Below are 7,559 nucleotides of genomic sequence, written 5' to 3'. Positions count from 1 at the left end.
AAAATGAACATAACATGGTTATATTATTAATACTAGGGTAATATAGCCCAAGGAAATATAGGTTTCATGATTTCCCTCATTTGTAATGACTAGAAAATATCTATGATATTCTTAGCAGGGGATCACAATACACAATAGCCCAATCACTAAGTGCATAGGACCATATATAATGAAGCATATCAAAATGAACTCCAAGAGTTGGAAACAAGAGGTTATTATTATGCCCTGTATGCAGTTATGTCCTTTTGTTCTTTCTGTTTTAATGCTGTACCCTTTGTCTTGTACATAAGCTTGTCTGATCCAAGGAAGGGAAAGGGAATCACAGAAACAGCTGAACAAAGGATGAATTAATGCAACAATGAAACTCATTACCTTACTTATGTAACTGTAACCTCCCGTTTATCACCTTTACAATAAAAAATTAAAAAAAAGAATTAGCGAATACAGTTAGCACAAAGCCAAAAAGCCGCAAATTCTCTGGCTGAAAGAACTCATGTTTATATTTTACAAGTGTTCTGCTTATATTATTTAAAAGTATTTTTAAAGGATACTTTTAGCTTCCCTTGGTGTTTGAGAGATTTGTGTGCTAAAGAAAACTAGAAATGAATTAACAAAAACAAGAGAGGAATTATTGACTATCTCTCGATTCCTGGGGAAAAGTTCCAATAAATGAAACCAAGGCTAAAGGGGAAAAGTTGTTAGGAACTCCAGACTTAGGAAACAGTTATCTGTCCTTTCATTCTATAATTATTCTTTTACTTCTAGTTTTCATTTTGATAAGCAATTAAAGAATAAAATTATAATGATGAATGCAGTGTTTTAATGTCCAAGAAATGTAAATAAAATGAATGAAAAACAAAATAAATTTTGTAATGAAATTGGCTATGATGAGAACAGGAAACAACACTGAATACATTTATCTCCTTGCATGTTTCAATGCTGTCTTTGCGATAAAATTACTCACATTTAAATATTCTCTGCTGTCTTATATTTTTAAAAGATTACTTTCAAAGTGACTCCTAGAGAGTTGGATCTATGTATACAATTTATCATTTATAGATCTTCCTCTTTCACTTGAATTAGAATAAGAACTCCTAGTGAGTTTTTCCTCATGAAGCCAGGATCTTAAAGACAAATCAAAATGCTACATTAGGTTCAACAGGTTCATGAAAACTGGTATTATAGAGAACAAGTATTTTTACAAGTCTTGAAATGGCATTATCTTACCAAAAGATGGAGCAGCAATTGAAGTGAAAGTCTTTTTTTTTAAGGAGGAAACAAATAAAGTAATTATTAAATAAGTTGTATGCTAAAATGATGTAGAATTTCATAAAAAATGAAATAATAAATGTGCTAAAATAGCTCGGATTCTGGGATAGCACTAATCACAAAGGAGAATTCTTTCATGTTATCACTGCAGCAGAATGATACTTTTAAAATAATTTTGTTTCCATGATTTTTCAAAGCTACGAGGAAACAAAGACCTCTTTCTCTCCAGAAAGTTTAAAACCACAAGAAAGCGGGAGAGAAGTGAGAACGGCGTCTTCTCCTTCCAAGGAAAGGTGAGTAAATTCTTACAATCAATCGGCTTATAATTTTTTGCCAATTTTTAAAAAATTACAAAGACTTTAATATTGATGGACAAATCCACTAATATCTGTATGATTTGTATAATTGTTTAAATGAAAATAAATGCTAAAAACATAAAGAATTTAATATAGATTAACAAATATTTTTGAGGTACTCATGCACATGCAGCGTGAGCCATTCATCAGCACTTTGGTTCATATTGATGTGATGAATTTCAAAGGTTTAGAAGTTATAGCAATGGGAAATGTTTTTAGTATTTAATTTCAATGCTCTTAAATTCACCTTCTCTGTCATCCAATCAGTATATTTGTAATAGCTGGAAATTAAATGATTGTGTGAACTTTTATTTAAAACAAAATCTCAATCTTCATGTTCAGATCCAAATTTGAATAATAAAAATGACTAAGAAAGCTCTTATTCAACTTAAAATACTGAACTTAAGGAACTCAATATCTAGTAATGCTATAGTATATGACATCAATACTTAGTTAATGCCAGGCTTATTTTCTAAGATGTTTATCTACCTAGATTTTAGCTACAGTGAAAAGATTTTTAAAGCTTCTCAGCATTTGAAATCAATATCTTACTATAAAGAAAATCTTCTCAGGCCATCACTCACATCTTTCACAACCAATTTCATTAAAATTTTTATTATTTGTTTTTTCTATTGCTTAACTTAGGAAGTTTAATTCACCATGAAGCTACATCTTAAAGATGGTACATTGATTATTATCAGAAACACTTACTGCTAAATGTAATGAGAAATATAGCAGAAAATTCTAGTATGAGAATTCAGAAAACAATTCTAAAATTTTGAGAAGAAAAACTACAAGATAAGCCAGGTGGTGGTTCATGCCTGTAACCCTAACTACTCAAGAGGCTGAGATCTGAGGCTTGAAGTTCAAAGCCGGCTGGGGAAAGAAAGTCCCTGAGACTCTTATCTCCAATGAAATACACACACACACACACACACACACACAGAGAGAGAGAGAGAGAGAGAGAGAGAGAGAGAGAGAGAGAGAGAGAGAGAGAGAGAGAGAGAGAGAGAGAGAGAGAGAGAGAGAGAGAGAGAGAGAGAGAGAGAGAGAGAGAGAGAGAGAGCCAGAAGTAGAGCTCTAGCTCAACTACTAAAATACTAGCTACTAGCTTTGAGTGAAAAAAAAAAAAACTCAAGGAGAAGCTCCAATGCTATAAGTTCAAGACCCAGGATCACTAGAGAGAGAGAAAGAGAGAGGGGGGAGGGAGAAAAGGAAGGAAGGAAGGAAGGAAGGAAGGAAGGAGGGAGGGAGGGAGGGAAAGAAGGAAGGAGGGTAGGAAGAAAGGAAGGAAGGAAGAAAGGAAGGAAAGAAGGAAGGAAGGAAGGAAGGAAGGAAGGAAGGAAGGAAGGAAGGAAGGTGAGAGAAAGAAAAGGAAAGAAAGAAAAAAGAAAGACAGAAAGACAGAAAGAAAGAGAAAGAAGGAAGGAAAGAAGGAAGGAAGGAAAGAAAGGGAGAAAGAAGGAAGGAAAGAGGGAAAGAAAGAAGGAAAGAAGGAAGGAAGGAAGGAAGGAAAGAAAGAAGGAAGGAAGGAAGCAAGGAAGGAAGGAAAGAAAGAAAGAAGGAAAGAGAGAGAAAGAAAGAGGGAAGGAAGATAGAAAGAAAGAGAAAGAGAAAGAGGGAAGGAAAGAAAAAAGAAGGAAGGAAGGAAGGTAGGAAGGAAAGAAGGAAGGAAGGAAGGAAAGAAAGAAGGAAGGAAGGAAAGAAAGAAACAAAAGAAAGAAAGAAGGAAGGAGGGAGGGAGGGAGGCAAGGAAGGAAGGTAGGAAGGAAGGAAGGAAGGAAAGAAAGAAAGAAAGAAAGAAAGAAAGAAAGAAAGAAAGAAAGAAGGAGTGAGGGAGGGAGGCAAGGAAGGAAGGTAGGAAGGAAGGAAGGAAGGAAAGAAGGAAAGGTAGGAAAGAAAGAATGAAGGAAGGAAAGAAAGAAGGAAAGAAGGAAGGAAAGAAGGAAGGAAGGAAGGAAAGAAACAAAAAAAGAAAGAAGGAAGGAAGGAGGGAGGGAGGCAAAGAAGGAAGGTAGGAAGAAAGGAAGGAAGGAAGGAAAGAAAGAAAGAAAGAAAGAAGGAAGGAAGGAAGGAAGGGAGGGAGGGAGGGAGGAGGGAGGGAGGGAGACAAGGAAGGAAGGTAGGAAGGAAGAAAAGAAAGAAGGAAGGAAAGAAGGAAGGAAGGAAGGAAGAAAAGACAGAAGAAAGGAAAGAAAGAAAGAAGAAAGGAAGGAAGGAAGAAAGAAGGGAGGAAGGAAAGAAGGAAGGAAAAAAAGAAGGAAGGAGGATGGAAAGAAAGAAAGAGAATGAAGGAAAGAAAAAAGGAAGGAAGGAAAGAAAGAAGGAAGGAGGGAGGGAGGCAAGGAAGGAAGGTAGGAAGGAAGGAAGGAAGGTAGGAAGGAAGGAAGAAAGGAAGGAAGGAAAGAAAGAAAGAAAGAAAAAGAAAGAAGGAAGGAAAGAAAGAAAGAGAAAGGAGGGGGGAGGGAGGGAAGCAAGGAAGGAAGGAAAGAAGGAAGGAAGGAAAGAACGAAGGAATGAAAGAACGAAAGGAAGAAAGAGAAAGAAAGAGGGAGGGAGGGACGCAAGGAAGGAAGGAAAGAAGGAAGGAAGGAAAGAAAGAAGGAAGGAAGGAAAGAAAGAAGGAAGGAAAGAGAGAAAGAAAGAAGGAAGGAAGATAGAAAGAAAGAGAAGAAAGGAAGGAAAGAAGGAAGGAAGGAAAGAAAGAAGAAGGAAGGAGGGAAAGAAACAAAAAAGAAAGAAGGAAGGAAGAAGGGAGGGAGGGAGGGAGGCAAGGAAGGAAGGAAAGAAGGAAGGAAGGTAGGAAGGAAGGAAAGAAGGAAGGTAGGAAGGAAGGAAAGAATGAATGAAAGAATGAAAGAAAGAGAAATAAGGAGGGAAGAAGGAAGGAAGGAAGAAAAGAAAGAAAGAAGGGAGGAAGGAAAGAAAGAAGGAAGGAAGGAAAGAGACAGAAAGAAAGATGAAAGGAAGGAAGATAGAAAGAAAGAAAGAGTAATTGTACTTGCTAAGCTGGCAATATACCACCTGAACCATACATCCCTCCATGTTTTTGCTTTTGTTTTTCTACCAGGGGGCTTGAAGTTAGGGCCTGGACACTGCCCTTGAGCTTTTTTCCTCCACCACTTTGAGCCACAGCACTACTTCTGGTTTTTTGGTGGTTTATTGGAGATAAGAGACTCTCAGACTTTCTTGCCTAAGCTGGCAAACTTTTGACAAACTTTTCTTGTGAGTTGGCCTTGAACTATGATCCTCAAGGTTGCAGCTTCCTGGTGACTATCAGTATAAGCCACCACAGCAGCCGACCTAATTTCATATTTATTAGGACAAATCAATGAGATATACAAGTCGTTATGTGGAAAAACGAACCTTACAACTTTGGTGGGGAGGGGTGGGGGGGAGGATCGGGTGGAGGGAGGGGGGAGTATGGGAAGGGATGGGAAGGGGAAACAAAGGAGGAGGCAACAATGCTTGATAAGAAATGTACTCATTATCTTGCCCATGTAATTGTAACTCCTCTGTACGGTATTCTCACAATAAAAAAAAAAAAGAAGAAAAAGGTATTTTATGTGACTAAAGTCTTTATCTTTCTCCAATCAGTGGAAACTTTGTTCATTCAAGATTAGAAAACATGGCAGTTATTAAAACAGGCAAAACCTATTCTAGTGGAGATCATCACAAAGAAACAACTAAACAAATTATGCATACTATGTGGTAAAAAGTAATATGAACAAGAGCAAAGGTTAGTTTGAGTAATCCAAAGTTACGTTTTCATAGTTCTTGATTGTCAGGATGTATTAATTACAGTGTTTGATATTCATTAACTACCACCCAGATCTATCAATTATATTAGCCTTACCTTAGTCATAGGCCATAATTTGGTGAGAGAAAGGAAGTCAAATGTCATCTGTTTTCCTTAAGATGGCAGTGCCTTGCTTTCTCTGAATTGAAGAAAATTACCTCTTCTTTGAGCCAACACTATCAACTCATGCTGCTAACTATGAAACTATGATTATATCCTGCATCAATATCTCTATACAATTCTCTTTAAATTGCCAGAACTGGGGCTGGGAAGGTGGCTCAGTGGTAGAGTGCTTGTATTGCATGTATGAGGCCCTGGGTTCGATTCCTCAGCACCACATAAGCAAAAAGAAAAAAGTGGCGCTGTGGCTCAAGTGGTAGAGTGCTAGCCTTGAGCTGAAGAGCTGAGGGACAACGCCCAGGCCCAGAGTTCAGGCCCCACGACCGGACTCCCCCCCCAAAAAAAGAAAGAACTAGGATGGCTCACCTACCCTCTTAGCTTCTTCATTATACTATTTATCAGTGGGGGAGAGGAAGATACATTGCAACCTGTAAATCATCTGTACATAAAAATCATGCCCATGTCAGAGACTGACAGTTGGAGAAATGACTCTGTCCTGTATTTTGAAAGGAATGTGGGCTATACATGCATATACATTTAACAAAATTTAATAATTTTATACTTAAAATTTGTACCCTTCATTATTTATCATGTTTTGCCTCAAAAGGAAAACTATTTCCGTATCAACAAAGATACCTATAAAATATTTAGAGGTGAATTGTACAAAACCCTGAAATTTATTTTGCAATGTATCAGTAACTAAAATGTAAATCAAAACTTATATAAGTGAATCATTAATGTATTAAATTATTAATAGTATAAATCTTGCTTTGTGTGTGTATGTGTATGTATATATGTGTCAGTACTAGGGCTCAAACTCAGGGTTTGGGCACTGTTCCTGAGCTTTTTTTTTTTTTTTTTATTGTGAAAATACTGTATAGAGAGGTTACAATTACATGGGCAAGATAATGAGTACATTTCTTTTTTTTTGGTCCAGTCGTGGGCTACTTCCGGCTTTTTTTTTCTTCCCTTTTTGCTTATGTGGTGCTGAGGGATCGAACCCAGGGCCTCATGCATGCAAGGCAAGCGCTCTACCACTGAGCCACCTTCCCAGCCCCAATGAGTATATTTCTTTTTTTGGGGGGGGGGTCTGGTCATGGGGCCTGAACTCTGGGCCTGGGTGCTGTCCCTCAGCTCTTCAGCTCAAGGCTAGCGATCTACCACTTGAGCCACAGCGCCACTTCCGGCTTTTTTCTTTTTGCTTATGTGGTGCTGAGGAATTGAACCCAGAGCCTTAGGCATGCAAGGCAAGCGCTCTACCACTGAGCCACCTTCCCAGCCTCATGAGTATATTTCTTATCAAGCATTGTTGCCTCCTCCTTTGTTTCCCCTTCTCATCCCTTCCCAACCCCTTCCCACCCCCCTACGCAAACCTCCCCCGCCCCCAAAGTTGTAAAGTTTGTTTTTCGACATAACGACTTGTATATCTCATTGTTGCAATGGGTCAACTGAGCTTTTTTTTTTTTTTTTTTTTTTTACTCAAGGCTAGCACTGTACCACTGAGCCACAGCTCCACTTCCAGCATTTTGGTGGTTAATTGGAGAAAAGAATCTCACAGACTTTCCAGCCTGGGCTGGGTTTGAACTGTGATCCTCAGATCTCAGCCTCCTAAGTAGCTAGGATTACAGGTGGGAGTCACCAGTTCCTGGCTCTCTCTCAGTGAACTTTTAACATGGGATAGTCATATCTTATAGAATCCATGCCATAGGATTAAAAATAACCTCCATCTTAGTTTTTACAATATCTAAATGCTACTTTCAATGATTATAGCTCTAATAATACCTATGAGTTTTTCATCAATTGAAAGAAATTTTAACTTATAGTACAGTTAATTCCATACCTCAAATTACTGAGCATATCTACCATTGTTTTGAAGTGACGTAAGTTTTCAAATGGAAATAAGCCAGGACAGAAAGACAAATGACACGTGGCCACATCATCATACGATCTCTAGAAAAGTTCATATCATAAAAGGTTAGAGTAGAATGGTAGTTCCCAGGGGATGGGGTAGCAGT

The 7,559-nt window shown here is 37.9% G+C and overlaps 1 protein-coding gene across 1 annotated transcript in view; it reads left to right on the top strand.

The window, feature by feature from the left end:
- Positions 1–1,536: 1,536 nt before the first annotated feature.
- Positions 1,537–7,559, top strand: part of LOC138839699 (melanoma-associated antigen B18-like) — a 62,928-nt gene continuing 56,905 nt past the window's right edge. The window contains exon 1 of the mRNA XM_070039275.1: positions 1,537–1,562. The gene's annotated coding sequence lies outside the window, so the exon portion shown is untranslated. The remainder of the gene's footprint in view (positions 1,563–7,559) is intronic.

Source organism: Dipodomys merriami, unplaced genomic scaffold, assembly GCF_024711535.1.
Source record: "Dipodomys merriami isolate MVZ:Mamm:240054 unplaced genomic scaffold, mDipMer1.0.p SCAF_3, whole genome shotgun sequence".
Classification (NCBI taxonomy): domain Eukaryota; kingdom Metazoa; phylum Chordata; class Mammalia; order Rodentia; family Heteromyidae; genus Dipodomys; species Dipodomys merriami.
This window is presented reverse-complemented; position numbering and strand designations above follow the sequence as displayed.